Source organism: Lycorma delicatula, chromosome 4 (assembly GCF_047948215.1).
Source record: "Lycorma delicatula isolate Av1 chromosome 4, ASM4794821v1, whole genome shotgun sequence".
In the NCBI taxonomy this organism is placed as follows: domain Eukaryota; kingdom Metazoa; phylum Arthropoda; class Insecta; order Hemiptera; family Fulgoridae; genus Lycorma; species Lycorma delicatula.
Genome location: NC_134458.1, coordinates 100,470,663 through 100,493,358, shown reverse-complemented (window position 1 = coordinate 100,493,358; position 22,696 = coordinate 100,470,663). Strand labels below are relative to the sequence as shown.

The window sequence follows — 22,696 nt, the reverse complement described above, 5'->3', positions numbered from 1 at the left end:
TTCTCACTATCTACCCTTTTCCTAATTCTTCTATTTCTAATTTTTGATTCTTTAGGTGTAAATCTGATTCTGCTAAGTAAAGTATATTCACCAGGTGAATCCATAATGTAATCTAGTGACCTGACAGTGGGCCTACCAATTGACTGATCCAGATTTTTTTTCTGTGGGTGGCTGCAAAGTAAGAATAATGAATAAAGTCCAACTTATTGATTCTCTCTAAAACACGTAATAAATACAATTAGGCCACTTTTTTTAATCAGTTTTCCTTTTTATTTAATTTAGTTACTATATCTTGGTTTGTTTTTATCTTTATTTATATTATTTATTTTATACTTATATATTATATAATTTCTTTCCTTTTTTAATCACATTGTATTCTTTTATATAAGTAACTTGCAGAGAAATAAAAATATATATTTGTATTGTATGGATAGAAAAAAAGAAGAAATGATACCAGGTTATTTTTTCGGTAAATTTTTTTTAATAAGGCAATTCGTGTGCCGGTTATACGTACTGGTATATATCAGATTTAAATCATTTTGCCACTCTGAATTGTGCTATATTAGCGGAAATACTTAATCTTTAAGATAAAGCCTTCTATTCTTTTCCTTTTCCCCCTTGTTTCTTAATATGTTCTCCCTTTGTCAACATCACTGATTGTTATTATAATAATAACAAGGGATTATATCAAAGACAAGCAGTATTAAATATTTTAAAAATATAATAACGGTTCACTTAGAAGTAAGTTATAACTTTATAATTGTATTTTAATAATTAAATACCAGAATTAAAATGATGATTTTTAATAGCAGGTTTTTTAAACTTTACATTATTAAAAGACCGCAAGTTATGAATAAATCCAACATTTTAATTTGATTCATTGTTTTATTATCATTTTCTTTATTAAATTATGTATAATTTTCAAAACTACTTAATTGTTCTGCTGAGTAGAGTAGGTCCTTAAATTAAAAAGTTACCTCATTAGAATTCATGTCCATGATACGACACTATATTAAGTGTATTGAAATATATTAATACATTTATTAATGTCTGTTTGTTTATAGTTAACACACACACACACATACACACATACACACATACACACATACACACATACACACATACACACATACACACATACACACATACACACATACACACATACACACATACACACACATACACACATACACACATACACATACACATACACACATACACACATACACACATACACACATACACACATACACACATACACACATACACACATACACACATACACACATACACATACACACATACACACATACACACATACACACATACACACACATACACACATACACACATACACATACACACATACACACATACACACATACACACATACACACATACACACATACACACATACACACATACATACACACATACACATACACACACATACACACATACACACATACACATACACATACACATACACATACACATACACATACACATACACATACACATACACATACACATACACATACACATACACATACACATACACATACACATACACATACACATACACATACACATACACACACACATACACACATACACACATACACACATACACACACATACACACATACACACATACACACATACACACATACACACATACACACATACACACATACACACATACACACATACACACATACACACATACACACATACACACATACACACATACACACACATACACACACATACACACACATACACACACATACACACACACACACACATACACATACACATACACATACACATACACATACACATACACATACACATACACATACACATACACATACACATACACATACACATACACATACACATACACATACACATACACATACACATACACATACACATACACATACACATACACATACACATACACATACACATACACATACACATACACATACACATACACATACACATACACATACACATACACATACACATACACATACACATACACATACACATACACATACACATACACATACACATACACATACACACACACATACACACAAACACACACACACACACAAATGAAATTCTGACATACATTTTGAAATTTTTTTATTTAATTTGAATTTATTATGTTAACCGATCATATAAAATAAAACAAAATTAAAAAAAAAAATTAGCCTAAGCTAACACAATGATTCGCCTAAAATCGTAGACTTTTTCAAGTGTAAAGGCATACATACACTTTTGCCAACCAGTCCGATTTGGACTAAAAAGCTTAGAATTTCGAAAAAATAATTGGTGAAGTTAGGTTAAAAAGGCACAAGTCACTTTTAAAACCTTTTAAAACTTTTAAAACCTTTCTTTTTTTAAGAATAATAAGCATGCTATTCCAGGATTATTAGGGAAAGTTATCCGTACAAATTATGTGTTATACAGTTCTACAAATTCTGTTCACCGAAGAGATTACTATAAAGTAATCTTTGTAGAGATTCTTTGTCTCTCATACGATTTCTATACCCCACAGCCATTAGAAAGATCGAGACTAGTGTAGAACAAATATTAATATATAACCAATGCTTCTTCAGCTCGTCGAGGGAAAATTTGTAACATAAAAAAATGAGAACGCTGAAGATATCTGTTTTAAGCATCATTTTTATAAATATTAACATGCAACCAAGAAAATAATATGTAACTGTTTTAATTTAGTATATGTGTCTGAGTGAGTATCTGCGTGCATTATTTTTGCAAAGATTTTTTCGTAAAATTCTCAGACCGTTTAACTGATCTGATTTTTTTTTCTAACCTATTTCTTGAACTTCGTATTTTCTTTCGTTCTCTGCCAGTACCCTTTCATTATTTGACTAACTTTGTCTTTCTCTTTTTGGGAAAATTTTCTTCTTCGTTTTCCACTTTGTTTTTTCTGAAAACTCTGGAAATTTTTATTTTATTTCTGAAAATATTTCAATCCGAAATTTCTTTTTCTTTAATATTTAATTCCTTTAGATCTTTTTCGTTTTCTTGAAACCAGTTATTATTTTTAATTTCTAATTAAGAATGATAATTAAAACTTTTTAGTAATAATTTGCTTCTCCATTTTCTTTTTTTTTTTGGTTTCTCTAAAAGTGTATCTTTCTTATATCGTCCTATATTTTTCAACTTTCAATATTTTGTTTATTTTTACAATAAGGTCCTAAAATGTTTTTAAAAAGTTTTTTTTTGTAACTGACTTCAAAAAAGGAGGTAATGTATTCGACCTGTATATTTTTTTATGTTTGTTCGCGCGTAACCTTTTTCCTTTTAATGTGATTGAATTAAATCTTGTTGCAATTGTCGCGGCTGCTTTTCGCGGTGATAACAAGATGTTGAAAAGATTTTTTAAATATAAAATCTGTCTGAAAAATGACAAAAAAAGTTTTTCACCGACTAGCGGGTAGGTAGGGACAGTGGGATAATCTATATGTACGCATCACGTTAAATGGTGTTATGTGGTCTTCTGCAGGACAGATAATTTGAGTTTCTGCACAAGATATGTAGCACCGTTAATAAAATCATCAAAAATCGAGATATCTCGTATTAAACCTTTCGGACCCATTATACATCTTATATATAATATACAGCATCGGTAGGGGACAGTGGGAATCGGATAATTCTATATATACGTGCATCACATTACACATGGTCTTGATATCGGTTCCATTTTTTTAAAATTATTTTTAATTTCATCTTTCAGACTCGATTCTTTGACTCTCATCGTCGTTTCTGCAGCATATACGGATTATAATTTTATGGTTTTGTTATAGTGTCTAAATTTTGAATTAAAAGAATGAGATTTTTTATAATTTTTTTTTATTAGTGGTCAGGTTAGTTCAATTTTATTTGCTTTCATATCTCCGAGTTGAATCTTTCAAAGGCGTCATACTATGTTATTTCTCCGAAGTATTTAAATTTTTAACTATTTATATTTTTCAACTGTTTTAATTTTATCGTAAGAAGATTTTTAATGAAAATTTTTCATTGTCTATATAGAAAATTTGAATTTCCTTTTTCATTTATCGATTTACTTAGCTTAGCATTGAATTGTTATAGCTGCTTTGAACATATATATTGTTCTTAATTTTAATTTTAAAGTATTTTCCCAAGAAAATTAAATAGAAAACGTAGGATAAAATAATTACACATATATCCTCTCATTCAAACTAAACTTTGTACACGTTCGTTAGTATTCTTTTTATATCGTTTCTCAGCATTCTTTTTATTGTTTTTATTAAAACGCAGATTTCTCACAGCTGTTCTTACGAAAAAAAACTTTTTTTATACGAGCATCTTGTTTTGTTGGCCAGTTAAATTTTTTTTAAAGCAAATAACATGTAAAAAAAAATAAAATTGAATTTAAAAAATTAGTTTTTTTAACGTCGTAATTTTTTCACTACACTATTAATTATTTAATCTTAAGTTAGTTCTCCATAAAATTAAGTTTATAGTTGTCCTTTCGGATACTTTATTTACTATAATGTATATACGTTTGTAAACTAGTTATTGTCTAGTAAGACTTTCTTGAACGAACATTTTTATTATTACTGTTCTCTCAATTATTAATTTATTTCTAATAATATTATTATCTTTTAACTTCTTCTTTTCTCAGATTATTACCTATTACATGTTTGTATAATTGATTTGAAGCAGTTGATATTTATAGATTTTTGTATGTATGTATAACATATCTGAAAATATATGTACATAATATATATATATATATATATATATATATATATATATATATATATATATATATTTTCAGATATATTTATATATTTTTATATATATATATTTTCAGATTATATATATATAAATGTAATTATAATATTTAATATTTGTCATTATAATATAACTAGCAGACCCGAAAATGCTTGGCTGTTGCTAGATTTGAGTTTGATAAAATTGAAAGTTTGATAAAAAATTAACAATATGAACATTACGGAACTTCACAAAACTTAACCTTTCCCTTTTACCCTTTCTCCCTTTTCATTTTCTTCCTTTCCCCAATTTTATTATCCCATTTTACTTTTTACCATATGCCCTTTTCACTTTTACTTTTCTCCTTTCCCCTTTCCATGTCCTTTCCCTCGTTTCCCCCGGGATATTTTTTTCAATTTTCCCCTTATTTCCTTTTTACCTTCTTCCCTTTTACCTTTTTTAATTTTTCCCTTTTCCGATTTTTCCCTCTTTCACTTTTCCCATTCTCCCGCTTTCCCCGCGCGTAAATCGGTCCTGTAGTTTTTTAGTCTATAGCGGACACACATATCAGAAACATTGAATTGGAATCGTAAAATATTTAGTATAGCGTGTGCTGCTTTTAAGTCCAACAGTTAACGCTCTGTTTTTCAAAAAAGCATGTTTTTACCTGTCCCAGGTGTGATATCTTAGGTATATAAAAACACGTGCGTATTCGAATGTAACGTTGTGTCGAAATTTCAAAGCAATCGGTGAAGAACCTTCGGAGATTTAAGATTTTTAACAAACGTACATTTAGATTTTTATTTATATAGATTAGTTGAATAATGTCATTATTGTGTATTAAGGTTAAACTATTTAAAATTTTCAACAATTTTAATTTTATCGTAAGAAGATTCTTAATTAAAATTTTTACATTGTCTATGTGGAAAATTTGAGGTTTTTTTTTATTATTTTTCGATTCACCTAGTTTAGTATTAAATTGTTATACCTCCTTCGTATATATCATGTTCTTAATTTTAATTTTAAAGTATTTTCCCAAGAAAATTAAATAGAAAACTTAGGAAAAAATAACTATACATATATTCTTTCATTCAAGCTAGACTTCGTTCACATTCGGTAGTATTTTCTTTGCGTCGTTTCTCAGCATTGTTTTTGTTGTTTTTATTAAGACGCAGATTTCTCGCAACTGTTCTACCGAAAAAAAGACTTTTTAATATGAGCATCGTGTTTTGCTGGCCATTTTTATGTTTTAAAGCTCTCTTACGTCACGTCACCCATTATTTGGTTCAGATCAAATCAGTACTCACATATTGACAATTATAATTTATAGTGTTATATGACGTTGGTTCCTTTTCAATATCTGTTACAATTAAAAAGTTACACATTTTTCTAATATTATATTTAAAAACCCTTTTTAAAATTCTGTAGATAGCGCAAATGAGTTTTTTATGGTTTTAATAAATCTCTATTGGAGTCCAAAGTACGCTAAGTTAAAATAATTAATTTATTTCGTATTTTGGCGGTTTTATGGCAATAATTTTTTCAATTTTTAAAACGTTAGTTTTTCTGCCATTTTTGCGTTGTATACTTGATTTACAAAATTTATATTTATATATTCTACGGATTTTATTAAACCTTATATTAATGCGTTTGAACCAACTTGATAGCTTAAACCGTTCTTGCGTAATGATTACTACAAAATTTTAATTTTGGCGGTTATTTTGAGGTGAACCCATGGGCCGATCGCGGCCATTAGTGTATTTTTTTAATCCTCTAACAATGCTTAATCGGAATCCGTAATCAAAATGCAAAACAAAAGTGTTCTCACACATACATATTAAGTCAATAACAATAAAATACAGTTGAAATACAATTAAAAAACTATGGGAATATGCTGGAAATTACTCCTGATAGTTTTCCATCCATAATATCTGATATTATTCGTGTTGACTTCTATTTTTTGTTTAGCCGACCGGAACCACCATAAGGTATTACTTCAGAGAATGAATGTAAATTAAGTGTAGTCTTTTACAGTCTCAGGTCGACCATTCATGAGATGTGTGGTTAATTGAATCCCAACCACCAAGGAACATCGGTATTCGAGTTGACCTGGAAACAGTTTCTGATATTAGCAATACAGAAAAACTATTCTTTGGCATTCAGTATTCCTTTTTTAATCAATTATTCTGTTTTATTATTTCTCTAAATTTGCCTTTTATTAATTCAGATTTGTTATCGAGCTCAATTTGTCAAATTTAAAACAAAATTGATTGAAGAAATGTTCATATAATATTTTATAAAGGTTTAATAAAGGTGTCATCAGCTACTCGGAATACAGTTTTTATCTTTATAAATTTTTACAAGCATTTCAAAGAAAAAAAGCAGTGTAAAATTGAACTTTAAAGACTTCTAGAATTTTTTTCAAGATAAAGATCCTCCCACTTTATTTTTTATTTTTTTTAAAAATTGGTTTTTATTTATCGGTTGAAAGAAAGCGAAGATAAGAGTCGTAATTTATTAATAAAGAAATATTATTTTCTTGTATGAACTGGTTCTTCGTAATATTTCATACATAATATATTACGTAAAAATTATGTTCTTATATGGTCATCTTACTTGCTGATTTATAGTAGTATAGAATATGCAAATTACATCATACCAATACTTCATTAAAATGAGTCACTAATTAATTAAATTTTCTTACGATGAAATTATGTTAATCGAGAAATAAACAATAGTAAATGCTTTTAATTATGAATTATTTTATTATTACTTCAAAATTCCATTATCTTAATTGATTAGTTTATATTGTTTATGAATTATTCCTTTTTTGGATAATAACTGGCGTAGCAGTTAATTATCCTTAATTAGAAATAATTTCGTCTTTATTCAGAATCATTAAATTTCTGTTTACATATTGCAAAACATATCTCAGTGTAAGCGGTGGAGTGATCTATTTAATGGTTTGGTTTGACCAGAATTTCCTTTTGGTAAACCTTTATTGATATGAATTTATTCCGACATTATATTCAAACATTAAGGGGAATACGAACATACGAACAATACTTAATATATTATGCCCCTTGGGTTTATAATACCGGGTGATTCAAAAATAACTTCACAAATTTAAAAGTATATAAAAATTTATTGAGATATAACGTACAGATTCCGTTGAGGTTTCATTTCATAGAAAAATAATCTCGTTTGTCCAGCATTCACTTTGGATCGATATGGCTTCAGTTTGTAATGCGACATACATTTCACCTGAATTCGATTTCATTCCAGACTGTAGCAGCAAGTCGGGCGTTAGCTCTGCAGTTATAATTCGAAATCATAACAAGATCAGCAGGCAAAGGCGATATATAAACCCGATCTTTAATGAAACACTACAAGAAAAAATCTAGCGAGGTCAAATCTGGGAAGCGAGATGGCCGTACAATTGGACCTTCATATGATTAATCCACCGACATGGAAATCGAGTATAAAAAAAATCTCGGACTTTTAGAAGATTATGATTTGATGCCCTGTCTTGCTGATAGTAATGACATTCTTCTAGGTCATTATCGCCTAACTGAAGAATTATAAAATTCTGAAGCACGTCCAGATAAACGATATCATTTACAGTTGCTTCCTGGAAGAATAACGGGCCGTATAGTCTCCTAAGGGCACATAAACATTGACCTTAGGGCTATCACGAACAACATACATAAATCTGACTGATTAAGCACGTAAAAAACCAAGCCTTTAAGTACATAAAGTTTTTGTTTATTTTTGGTTCTTTGAATTTATGTTCTATCACGAATGTGTAGCAAAATTTCACGAGGGTTTTCGCTATCCCATACTCGGCAGTTATGGGTGTTCACTTTGGTACTGATGTGAAATATAGACTTATCACTAAAAATTACATTGTCTAAAAATGTATCGTTGTCTGCAATTCTATCTATCATTTCCGAACAAAACTGCAGATGAACAACTTCATCTATAATGTATTGAACTACGGTTAATTTTCGTGACTTCAAGTGCAATCGTTTACGTAATACGCGTTTGTGGAATTCCAATCTCACGTGACGCACGTCGAGTTGATTTTTTCGGACTACGTGCAAAGCTTTCTCTGAGTTGTTTCATCAGCACCTTCCGAGATGCATGGGTGTCCTGGTGATTTTAACAGAACAACCTGACTTAACGAATGTTTGGTGCCAAGATTAAGTTGTATGTCTTCTAGGAGGCTCCGTACTGTACTTTCTACGAAAATTACGTTGAACTGGAGTTGCTGACTGTAGATCGTGAAACCAATGCACACATCAAGACGTTCCACACCAGTAAATAAATTTATTCATTTTCAGCAACAATGGTGACAGCGATGGTAGTCGACTTCGGTTCTAATGAACTGTATGAGTGAAAATTGATGTGTTTTGCTATGAAATGAGACCTCGACCGAATCTCTAAGTTACCTAAAAATAAATCTTTATATACTTTTAAAGTTGTGCAGTCCTTTTTGAATCACTCCGTTTAATAATTTCTGCAATTAATAAAAAATATTATAATCCGCTGATTCATATAAATATTAGGGTTTTTAAATTAAAATGCTCGGTTGGTGTAAAATTATATAAATAGTAAAATACGAAAATGAATTACTTGTTTAACTAAAGTTTTGGATTTATATAACTCGGAACGGATTTGTCGTGAAATACTTATGAGCCTTTCATAGTGCAATACTGAGGGCTGTTATGAGTAAGTGTAGACGACAATCTACGGTGTCGTCATTCGAGAAAGATTTTTTTTACCGTCAAACATTTCTTTGCTTATCTATTTACATAAACAAAGTGTCGCTATACAAAGGGTGTCCATTTTTGAAACGTTATTAATTGTAATAAGTAATAGTCGACGTCTGAAATCAGTTAAAGTTATTTTAAGTTGAGTTGGCTCTGGGATTCGCTTAGGCTGACCTGAATTCCGAGGGCCCAGGCTCTAGCTAGACGGGCCGGCTAGTATAATTAATAATATAAATATATACGAGGTGTGTGATAAAATTAATGAGACTGACTTTTTACTTACCAAATTTTTATTTATTTCAAACAACAATATTATCCCCTTCAAAGTAGTTCCCTTGGGCAGCTATACACCGGGCAGCTATACAAATTCTTTATGCCCGATACCCCTACTGTCAAAAAAGCAAATCGGCATGTTTTTGATCTTTGATTTGCTCATTCGACATTTTTTCGGTCAAGGGATGACGGAGTGTACCACTCTTCGCTTTGCCGCTTTGTTTCAGGATCGTACTCAAATATTCAGGATTCATCACCTGTATCACACGATTGAAGAATTCTTGGTCGTTGTCAATCCTCTCAAGAAGATAACGCACACATTTCTTCGATTGTCCTTCTGTTCCGTTGTGAGGTTTTTCGGAAACAATTTCGCCAAACTTTTCGCATGTCCAAATTGTCTGTCAAAATTTTATATACGGTAAAAGTGTTTAAATTTAACTGTTCACTCATCATTCTTATTGTTAAACGACGGTCTGATCTCACAAGAACCCTCACACGCTCAACGTTTTCGTCAGATTTTGAAATTGGTCTCCCTGAGCGAGGTTGATCTTCACCGTGTTCTCGGCCTTCCAAGAATGATTTGTGCCAGCGGAAAACTTGTGCTCTTGATAACCAATGTTCCCCGTAGGTCTGTTTAAACTTTTCAAAGGTTACACTCACGGATTCCCCAAGTTTAACACAAAACTTGATTGCACATCTTTGCTCTAAATTCCGACGCTCCATTTTCGTAACACGCAACTTCACTGATGGCGCTGTCAAAAATAATGTGTTGGCTGAATGGAGTTGAAACTCGTACTGAGCATGTAGAAGGGATGAACAAACCGGTATAGCACAGATCGGTAGACACAGCGTTGCCAGATCGTTCACAGTGTTACCAATCTCATTACATTTCTCACACACCTCGTACTTTTCATTTATTTTTTTAAAATTCGCTTTATTTTTAACATTAGAAGACTTTTTTTTATTATTGAAAAAATACTGTAAGTAAAAATAAAGAAAAATTATGCTTGTACAAACAATATTTTATTGATTTATGAGATTGTTTTATATCATATTGTTTAAAATAAAATTTTTTTGATAAAAACGTTTGAAGTTTTGTTTATACGTTAGTATTGCTTTGATTAAATTGTGGTTATACGCCGGCGTACTACTATGACACTTGTATTATTATTTGTAAATAGAAGCCTGTTAGTTTGGGGGGGGGGGGAGTCGCTCCAAATTAATCAGTGAGGTTGAATAGACTGTATAGGATATAGATTGTTTATTTGGAATATTTTTTCACATGATTATTATTCATTGACAATAAATATTCATGATAATATAAAATTGGTATTACTCGATAGTAATATTTTTATTTTAAGAACGGACCCAAATTAAAATACGTATAAAATACATATACTTCTTTTATGTTTAAATAAAAAATTTCCTGTATTGATTCCTAAATTCTGGTAAGCTAATTGGTTGTATTTGATCAGCACACCTGTTTTCAATTCGTATTAAAATTAATATTATACTCGAAACTGGGGAAAAAGTACTTTAACCGAATATTTACTATTAATATCCAAAATCTAACCCACCATGTCTATTCCTGTATCTCAAAGAATTTCAGAACTTTCCCAAAAATGTCAGCAACTCAAAAATTCCAGACTCGAAAAACGTAAAAAATTTTCCAGTGATTTTTTTTTTTTTTTACTGTCTCTGTAAGATGATGATTAATCCAAAGAAGAATATCGATTCGGAATACTATAGGCCCATGATACAATTTTTTTTCGGAAATAGTAGTGAGCGTTTTGTAACACAAAAATAGGATTTCCCGCCCCACTGGATACGATAAGAGTTTTACTAATTTCCCTCTTAGAAGAACTTACTGGAGTATAATTCTAGTTTACCTGTTGGAAAACGACTTTTCGGTTTGTAGTCGATTAATAACATAAATTGGTTCAAACAATGAAGATTCACTCCTTTTTTAGAGTGTACCAACTCTCTAGTTCTTTGTATTTCATCAGTCAATACTACAGCTGCAATTCAGTCTGATGGATGAATTACATAATAATTTGCCAAAGAACCTGATAAACTTCAATTCTAGAGAGAGCTAACCTTATGATGTTACTGATGATTTAAAATGCGTTTTTAGTACGAAAGAAGAAAGACTTGTTTGTTTTTGTAGCTCAACTTATCGTACATTGATTTAAAATCTCGTCAGACTTTTATCTGCACTGCTACTGACAAACAGTTTTATTTTCCAAAGACAATCGTACAAAATGACCGGAGATATTTTGTGTTTGTATTTTAGGAAGAATTAAGACGTTCTAAAAACATATAGAATTACTTCGTAGGCCTTTCTGGCTTATCGTGTAACTATCGGGTAGGAGACAGTATCATTTACCTGACAAGGATTGACTGATCCTGACATCTTTAGTATGGAGTTACCTGTCATATCTAGCCTTATAAAACTGAAAATGGGGATGAAACGATGAAGAAGTAGAAAAAATGGGTGGTGATCCATCTTGAAAGAACTGAAATACCAGAAAAATAACCTTATCCAGATAAAATATCAGTGCCCTTCCAAGAGCGTTGGTTGTTCATCTCCTCCCTTAGTCTCTCAAGATCAGTGCATATTTACCCAGTCTGACCAGCATATTATTGATTAGGGATTTTTGTTGACAAACTTAATATGTTTTCAAATAAAAATTGTTTTTCTTTCTTCCAGAAATTAAAGCATAACACAAAAACAGATGCGAGATTGCTACAGGAAACTCTTGCTCATTCTCGGAATTTGGTGGGACGTGGAAATATCCTCTTAAATTATAATCCGTTCAGTCATACTCACTGGTGTGCTGCTAAATTAGAATTAATTTGTTATTTTTTTACAGGGAAAAAACTCTCCTCAATCTTATTGGTTTTCCAATCCCAAAAATTGTTAAAAATGTATCATAACATACTTTAGTTTCCGCAGGCAACAATTCTATGATCGATTTCCACCTTCTTTTCACAGACTTAAATATTCATAATTATTTTGACTAGCAATATATAACGAACACTTTTATTTGTAAAGGTATCAAATAAACTGTGACCGTTAGTTATAAAATTTTATTTTTTGAGAAAAGATTCTCAATGGAAAATCACTGGAACAAATACAAAGATATGTAACCCCATATACGTAGCCCAACGGTAATTTCGATTAAAATAAAGGCGGTCTGCCACTTCGTTGAAATCAATAGTCTACTTAAACCTTATCCCGATGAATACATGAGCATTAAAAAACAAAATTTGCTTAAAATCAAGTTTGCTACAAATAATATTTATTAAAACGAATTCTGTTTGTCAATATACTGACAGTTACCACAATTTTTTGTATTTATTAGGTTATTATATCACGCGATCGCTATTAAATTGCGTTCATGGTTGTCTTTAATTGTTTGTAAGTTAATAACAAAAAAGAAGAAAAATCAGATGAATAATTATTAATTACAATAATCAAAAGATTATACCTGGGAAAGTGAGCTAATACTAATCTACTCGTATTATATTCATCATACATAAAGAAATGTCCATGTCCTTCATTAGAGGACACCAGAACCTGTTTTTTTTTTCTTTTTTAAGAGTTATTGATACAATAATTTTTTTTTTGTTAAACATTTCGTGTGCTTATCAAATGTAGGAATTTTGTAGCTAGCGGATCTCTACATGCTTTAAATAACATGACTGGTATAACAAACGTGAAATATGATTAGTTGAGAGGTACGTTTTCATATCAACAACAAAATTTCATTGTATAGGTTTCTTGCACCAATCAGACATTTGTTACGATGTCTTTTCATTGCCTAATCCCGCCCCCTGTTACGGGTCGTACTATGATTGGCATCAAGCAATTCCCGTTTCTTATTTACTCTATGCTCCCGTCTACACTTAGGCGTTTTTCTCAATAATTTTCCTTCCAGTTTCCCTTCATCCACTTATTTTATTTTTCTTTTTAAAAAAATGCCTTTTTCAAAACACTAAATTCTTTTTCACTTTTTATCTGTACTACGTGTGATTGTATGATACATTTTTCAAGTTATTTTTTTGCACATCGTAAAACTATTAACGTTTTCGAAGACAACTAGGTTTTTAATTTTAGCACAACATTCATATGTTTTAATTAGATAATATTTCATTAAAATATGGAAAAAAGTAAATAAAACTTGTTAGAAAACCGAAGGAAATATTATTTGGATATTTTATTATAGGTTTTTGTTTGTCATAAGCACTTGACTGATGTCGTAAACGTTTCTATTAATTCTTTTTTATGCGTTATTCGTATGATCTCGAAATATATATTTTACGTTTTAAAATTTATTTATCTTATAGATTTATTATATTCTAATTACTTATCTTAACGTTTTTATGTTCCAATAATTTTTTTTATAGATTTAACCACAAAATTTTTCCTTTTTTAAAAAAATATTACATCCTTTTCAATTTGAAATTTTATTGATTTATCAAATTTTCAACTTTTTCTTTTTAAACAATTTAAACCTCACGTTTTTTTATTATTTTTTTTATCGTAAAATGAATATATTAAAAAAACAAAACAACGAAATTTGTAAATAAATATTTTGATGATACTAAATTCGTTTTTGACCCAAAAAGTGACTGTATAATATTAAGAGAAAAATGTATTAATAAATAAAAATTTACAGAAAAGAAATATGCAAAGAATATGTACCGAATTATTTCTTAAAGATACAGATGGGGAATACTTACGGACTAATGTAATCGGATAAAATATTACGAGAAGATATTAAATTGCGTAGGTACAGCTACATATAATTAGACACGACTCAATTATAAATGCATTCACATAAAATGAGTGAACGGGTGGTAATGGGTTAGTTTCATTCAACTTAGACGATGATAATAATAATAATAAAAACTATAGAAAAAGCAATAATAGTTGCACCGGTATAGTGAGGTGAGGTAAGGTATCTAGTGGATACTAATCTGACCTTGACCGAATTTATGTGAAAAAAATACGTCAGCTAAACCTACATACCTTATTATTTTCAATAGTATTCATAGAAAAAAAAAGTCTAATAATAATAATAAAAACCACAAAAATAATAACCTACATTTAATTAGATCACCTGTAAATCACATAAGTGGACTGACTGACTGACTGTACAGCTGTAACACACAGTATTTGTTGTTCATTCATACAAATCGCACGGTTCAAGTCCTGTTTATAACTTTTTTACTGTACTTTATTCAGTATAAAATCTATAAAAAAATTTCAAACAGTTTACGTCTGTATAAGTAGAAGTAACAAATAAATTAAATAACTATATTTTTTATTATAAAATTGTAATATACAGAATACTAAAAAGTTTGGTAATACTTTTAAATAGCTTTCATCTGTTAAACATAGAAATTTAGCAAATACTTTTGCATCGAAGAGATTTATTTTTGTAAAAATAAAAAATGTAGAATAAAAAGAGTAGATTGTGACTTATCATTTCAAAGAGTAGTGTAAAACTAAAAAAAAAAAAATTGACGTAAAAAAACATTGACGTAAAACAACTGTTACCTACGTAGCGGTCATTTAATATTTTTCATAGGTAGTTTCAAAATTGCCTACTATAATTTCCCCCAACTAATTGATCTCATACCCAAAAATGATCATTTTGAGGTAGGAGCCTTTGCATAATATTTTTTTTTCTATATTTTGTCTGTTGAAAAGTTATTTATAGGTTTACGGTATATTATAAATTCTCTGTATAAATTAATTCATTTACCCGGATTTCCCTACAATAATAATAATAACAATTCTTATGCGGTATCCGAAAGGAAACTTTAATCGAAATTCAATTTTCCTTCATTTTTAATCGATTTGGAAGAAATGGATGAAGTTCTAAATTTGATTCGTTTGTGTGTGTGTGTATATATATATATATATATATATTAATTAATTAATTTATATTTAGTAGATCAACCCTAAGTACAGAACAATTGAAATAGGATGACTTACCTTATTCCATTACATAACAGAAGCGCTTTCGCGAATTTGACTCTCATCATCAGCTGCATACATTATATATAAATATATATATATATTAAAAAACCATAAAAAATTTGCAATCCATAAAAACATACCGCCCATTCACTTATAATTTTATGTTAAAATATTTTTAAACTAATTAAATTTTAAAGTAAATGTAACTTATACTTTAAACTATACAAAAATTTAAACCCTTTTATTTAAATTAAACATTTAAAATTATAATTCCAACAAGAGATAAAAGCATATAGTATAAAAATTATAAAAAAATTAAATTAAAATTTTAATTAAAAATTAAAACTTTTAAAATAAAAACAAAAACCTAAGCAAAACAAAATTATGTGCTAGCCATTTCACTGACTTTACTCACTATATATAAAGTCTTTTTAGCTGATTTTTGAAGTCGAAGATTGTGAGATTCGAATTCTAGTAAAAGTTAGTTACTTTTGTACGGATTGAATACTAGGCAGTGAATACTGATATGTACTTTAGTGGTTGGAGTTCAATTAACCGCACGTTTCAGGAATGGTCAGCCTGAGTCTGTGCAAGACTTCACCAATTTCATTGACATACATATCATAATCATCTCATTGGGCCGTGGGAGGTTTGCTTATTGTTCACTAAGTGAACGAGTTAACAGACTGCAACGTACACACTTATAAAAGCCTTAATTTTACCGTATGTACCGTTTTAGTTGATTTTTTTTCATCATAATTACATAGTAGTGAAGTGATACAGTATATTAATAATGTTTTACTTGAAGGTATTCCAAGTATTTTTAACGAAAGTTCAAGGAAACTGGTTAAAAAGCCTGAGGTCATCGTGATTAACAATCATGGATTAGGCGCATAACCTGTACCATAGAAAGAAATTTCATTAAACAAAAATTTAAGTTGTACTGCAATAACTGCTAATTCCACTATTAAATACAATATTATAGATCGGTACAATTAAAAAGTGTGATGTATTCTATGCAAACAAAAATATTTTTCTATAGAACTGCAAGAAACTGAACCATTACTATAAACTGGTCCTTTCTTATATATTTTCGTGGGTCTTCCCCGATTTCGTACTAGCCATTCTTTCTGAATACATCGTTAACAGATAGTACGCCACTCAGAATACTTCCCATTTTCAATTCATTTCTTAGATCCTCTCGCTTCTTTTTTACTCAAACAACGTGATAGCCTTCTAAAGGTCTAAATAGCTTCATTTATGCCTCATCTAATCATTTGTAAATTACTATTTTTGATCCATACAACAGAACTGGAACTATCATACTTTTGTAACAGTTGAATACAGTTATTTTTCTTATGTTTCATAATATGGTTCTTCTAATAAAACTGATAAATTTAATATTTGTTTCCTAACATATGATACATGATTTTAATCTACTATGCTGAAAACGAACATGAACTCTCAGAATCTTTCTATCACCCGCCATTTTTGAAAAATGTTTTAATTTTAATTAAATGATTTTTTTTATATTTTTCAACGTACAAATAGCATTTTAAACTCCTATATTATATTTGGTTAGCTCATTTTTTATTGTTTATATTTGTTAACGTAATTTTTAAGTTATAAATAAACAATACTAGACAAAAATTAAATCATATCTTAGTCACATATTATGACATCGTATCTAATACTGAAGACTGAGCCTTCATGGACAAGATTAATCATGTCTGTGCAGGTCAAAACATGTAGCTGAAAACACAGCTGTGTTGCTTGTATTAAGCACTGGATTTAGGAATGAATTAATTTTGTTCAGTCTTATTGTTGTCTTAAGTTTGTTAACAGTGCACTGTCATAATGCCTCGAAATTATGTAAATGACGTGAATGCCTTTTGTTATGTATGTGGTGAGTTTACCGTAAAATCATATAAATAGAATAAACATTACACCTTTAATTAAAAAAGCATATCGTTTGTACTTTCAGTGTAAAATTGGTGATCAGGATAAGACGTAGGTTGCTCATATAGTATGCACTAATTGTTCTGTATATTTAAGAGGATGGCTGAAAGGTACACGGAAGGCTTCGCCATTTGGTGTACCTGTGGTTTGGCGTGAACCAAAGGATCAATCATATAACCGATTGTTACTTTCGTTCAACAAGTGTATCTGGAATTTCTAAAAAATGTAAACGTACTGTAAAATATTCTTCATTGCAATCTGCAATCAGGCTTGTATCTCACAGTGAAATAATTCCAGTTCCTGAGCCACCTGCGAATGTACGTTTCGAAAGCAGCGATGAAGAATCGGGCAGTACTGAAGAAGACAACAATGGTTTTGATTTTGAATTATCTTCCAATAAGCCACATCTTACATCACAAGGTGAATTAAATGACTTGGTTAGGAATTTAAATTTATCAAAAAATCAAGCTGAACTGTTAGGATCAAGACTGCAAGGCTGGAATTTACTTTTAAAAAAAATACAAAAATTTCTGGCTTTCGAAGCCGACAAAAAGAACTTTCTCAGTACTTTATTGATGAAAATAATTTGGTTTACTGCACAAATACTGATGAGCTTTTGTTGCACTTAGGACAAGTTCAAAACCTGAGGACTGGCGCTTTTTCATAGATTCATCCAAGTATAATTTAAAAGTGGTTCTACAACACAACAGTAATAAATATCCTTTGATACCGATCGCTTATGGTATTAATTTGAAAGAGACATACAATGAGATGAAAGACGTTCTTGAAAAAATAAATTATAAAAAACATAACTGGAACATATGTGGTGTTTTGAAAGTTACACCTATTTTGTTAGGAATACAGTTAGGCTATACCTAACTGCCTAAAGTTAGGCTATACCTAACTGCCTAAAGTTAGGCTATACCTAACTGCCTAAAGTTAGGCTATACCTAACTTTGAAAAAAAACATGCGTTTTTTTTCAAAATGAGACAGCCAAGCTAGGGATAAACATTATGTTACCAAAGAGTGGAAGAAACGAGACAACTTAGCTCCAAATGGGAAAAATATTATTCATGAGTCCTTAGTTGAACCCAAAAAAAATATTTCTACTCCCTCTCCATATCAACCTAGGACTAATGAAAAATTTTGTAAAAGCAATGAAGAAGGATAGTCCCGGATTTTTGTACATTAGGCAGAAATTTCTGAATGTAAGTGAAGGAAAAGTTAAAGAAGGAATATCTGTTGGTCCTCAAATAAGAGAGTTGGTGAAAGATGTTAAATAGTTTAACTCAATGTTAAATAATGCAGAAAGTACAGCTTGGGCTTTATTTAAAGACATTTGCAAACATTTTCTTGGCAAACAAAAATCTGATAATTACCACGATAATGTAATCAACTTCTTACTTCATACAGAGCTAACGGATGAAGTTTGTCTTTGAAAATACATTTCCTCCACTGACATCTGGATTTTTTCCCGGACAACCTTGGAGACGTAAGTGACAAACACGGTGAACGTTTCTACAAAGACATTTCGGTGATGGAAAGCCGCTATAAAGGGAAATGGAATACTAACATGCTAGCCGATTACTGTTGGACATTAATTCTAGATACGCCTGAGGCTATTTATAAAAGAAAAGCATCAGCGAAATCATTTTAACACAGGTATGGCCATGCAAAATTATAAATTTTACAGATTTTAACTATATTTTCCCTTAATTTTTTTAAGCGTTGATAGACGCTTAAAGGTTGATAGAAAAATTGTATTTACAGATCTGTAATGTGCGCAAAAAAGCAATTCAAGAAATGGTAACACACTTAGAGAAACATTAAAAAAATTGTTTTTCGTCTATCACTGTAATCCTAATAAATTACTTAAATTAACAAACTCTTGTTCTACACCATCGGAAAAAATGGCAAGCACCATATAGCCCAGCTAATTAAATGAATTTACTCCTTTAATTGAATTACCATTAAATTTTGCTCTTGAAAATTATTCTGGCAAATGTTCTTTAGATTTTTTCGGCTGATAAAACTAAATTAAATTTATTTTTCACAAAACTTAACTAATCAACAGCTCTCTGCAAAACCATATTCTAAGATTCCAAATATAACCACATTATCAGGAAATAAGAAAACATTTAAGGAATAACACAAAAACGTGGAGTTACAATTAACGTCAACTTGTCAATAAATTAAAAAGCACGGGCGACTGAAGGGAGTCTTGTATCACTCCTTGTAACATCTCCCTTCTAGTGTGTGTGAAGTAAATAATTTATTCGAACTTGTAATTAGTTTATTTATAATTTTTTTTTCAGTTTAATGCTGTGGTATTCCGTTTTACCATCTTCCCACGACTCATTTCCAATATCTCTGTCGAAGATCTTCTCATATCGTATGTCGGGGCATATCTGTGCTAATGAAAAATACGTAATACATACACGATCGATTTTTTTCTAACTTATTCTTCCATCAGGAAATTACTAAATACTTATTATTTACTTCCAAGTTCTTCCAGATAGAAGAAACTTGAGATAAAATAATAATAAATATTCATAATTTCTAGACAGCTTTAGTCACGCATGTACGTTTCTTTTGTTTTTGTTTTCATCAAGATTCTGATTTTTCATCCACTATCGTAATCTTTTTTTTTTACATGGATTTCCATATTTTAAATAACAATAATACACATGAAAAATAAGATACTTAAAAAACTCGACTTTATAAAACATGATTAAAAGTAAAAATAATTTTTCTTTAGATTTCAATTTTTTGCAGTAGATGTCAAATTAGGGGTTAAGAAAGATAGGTATGATATTTTTTTAATTTGTGGGGTCAAAGATTGAAATTTTAAAAAATCGTTAAAGAATTACTTTTAAAAAATATATATATTCTACACTTTTTGGGGGGTTTTAATTTCGTTACCACTTTTTTTTCAAAAGGGTAAGGCCCTTTTTAATATTTTTAAAGTGAGATGTAAAGTTCTTTTTATTACGTTTTCCAAAAAAATTATATCTCTAATTTTATGCAAATATTGTACACATGTCTTATAGTAATTCTTGTTTATCTGCACTCACGTAAAATAAGATGTTTCATCATTAACGTGGAACCTTCATAAATATATGTATTACCATTAATTTACTGCATATTATATGCTGCCTGTCGTATTTTAATATCAAAGAGGTTACCCATCTACAAAATCCACACAATCAAGAAAGATGTACATCTCTTTAACCTGGAAAATTAAAAAAAATAAACAAATTAAGCGATTAGAATTAACTTTAAAACTTGATGTATCCTATTTCGTTTCATATATTTTGACAATTAATAATCATTTTAATCGTTATTGTTTAACGCTTTAAAAAAGCATTCTGCTTCTTTTATGACGTGAGGTAAATTTTTATTTACAGAACTATTATTCTACACTGCTATTAGCCATTTCAGCACCTATTACGAAACAGTTTGCTCCCTGAAGGGCTTTATTTCGAAATACAAAAGAATATACGTGTATAATAAAATAAAAATATGGCTTTCTAGAGTCTATAATTTAGTTGTATTTTAGTCGTAGAACTATTCACGGTCAAGGTTGTATTATCGTCATTAAATACTATCCGCTTTTAATTCAACTTTTTAAATGGCTATTGTAAATCTACTGAGTGAAAGGATTTATACATTTTAACTGTCATTTTTTTCTTTCTTTTCAACATCGGGTCAGGACAAATTTATTAAATTATTATAAAAAAATAAACGTAATAAATGTATTATGACAATAACAACATCTAGCTAAGAATTTTTTTAGTTCAGCAATCGTTAAACTTTCCTGGAAATTTCATAAAAGTTAAAATTTTATTTTTATGCCAGTGATAAAATGGAAATTTTTATTATTCAGTTACGAAATTTATTTTATTACTTTTTGTGAAAACAAAAATAAAATATTTTAAAAAATATTATGAAGAATCGTTGTTAGAACAGTTGTCAAATTGGCAGCGATTTTACCCTATACTAAACATTCTGCAGAATCATAAAATGCATAGTTAGTAGCAGTTCTACATTCAATAGACTTCTCTTAAAGTACACTGAAACGTGATTGACGATCGTATGTGTGGAAAGTCTATTCATTGCCAAAAGTAATTTTATTGTGTTGGCAATACCAAAATCTCTGCTTTCAGGAAGAACGGACATCACATCTACTGACTGATGACTGTTAAAGAGGTACTACTATTACTTACCGTATCTAATTTTTGTAAAAGTAAAAACAAGAAAAAATTAGTTAATGAAAACCACATAATGTACGGGAGAATAGTATCTGTAACAAAGTGGAATAAAACATGAAAGATTAAAGATCTAACCCTTTTTCACTAAGAGATATGTTGGAAATAAATGTGATATAAGGAATAGATTGCGTTAGGATGAAAGAGGAGACCAAAAGTCTGTCAACACATTGATGGAAAACTTCTCCTTCACTGCAGTTTTCCTTCAATCCTTTTCAAAGAATTTAGTAATCTCCACTTTTAAACGAAAAATTTGATAAAAGAAATCTTTACAAATACGTTGTTCTGCCTAATAGCTAGAAATGTTAGTGCGAAATTTCATAAAATCGAAAAATTCAGTAGGTCATAGTTGCGTAGCAAATAGATAAAACAGAATCGCTTTGCGTGGTTAAAACCCCGCAAACGGAATTACTTTTGAGTAGTTTCACAAACAAATAGATAATTTTGTTATGTATATATAAACTCTACCTCTAAAATAATAATATTTGAAAAATATTTTTCACGTTTCCATATTCATAAAGCTTTTATGAATTATAATTTATTAAGTATATAATAAAAAAAAAACTTGATATTCAAATTGATTTTGCTGATAAGAGTATTAGCGACACGATTGAGTAAAAAGAGCTACTTGTAGGGTGTTCAGTTC

At 29.8% G+C, this 22,696-nt stretch overlaps 1 protein-coding gene across 1 annotated transcript in view; it reads left to right on the top strand.

The window, feature by feature from the left end:
- The window catches only part of LOC142323695 (uncharacterized), a 337,049-nt gene that overhangs the window by 71,447 nt on the left and 242,906 nt on the right, over positions 1-22,696 (top strand). The window lies entirely within an intron of this gene.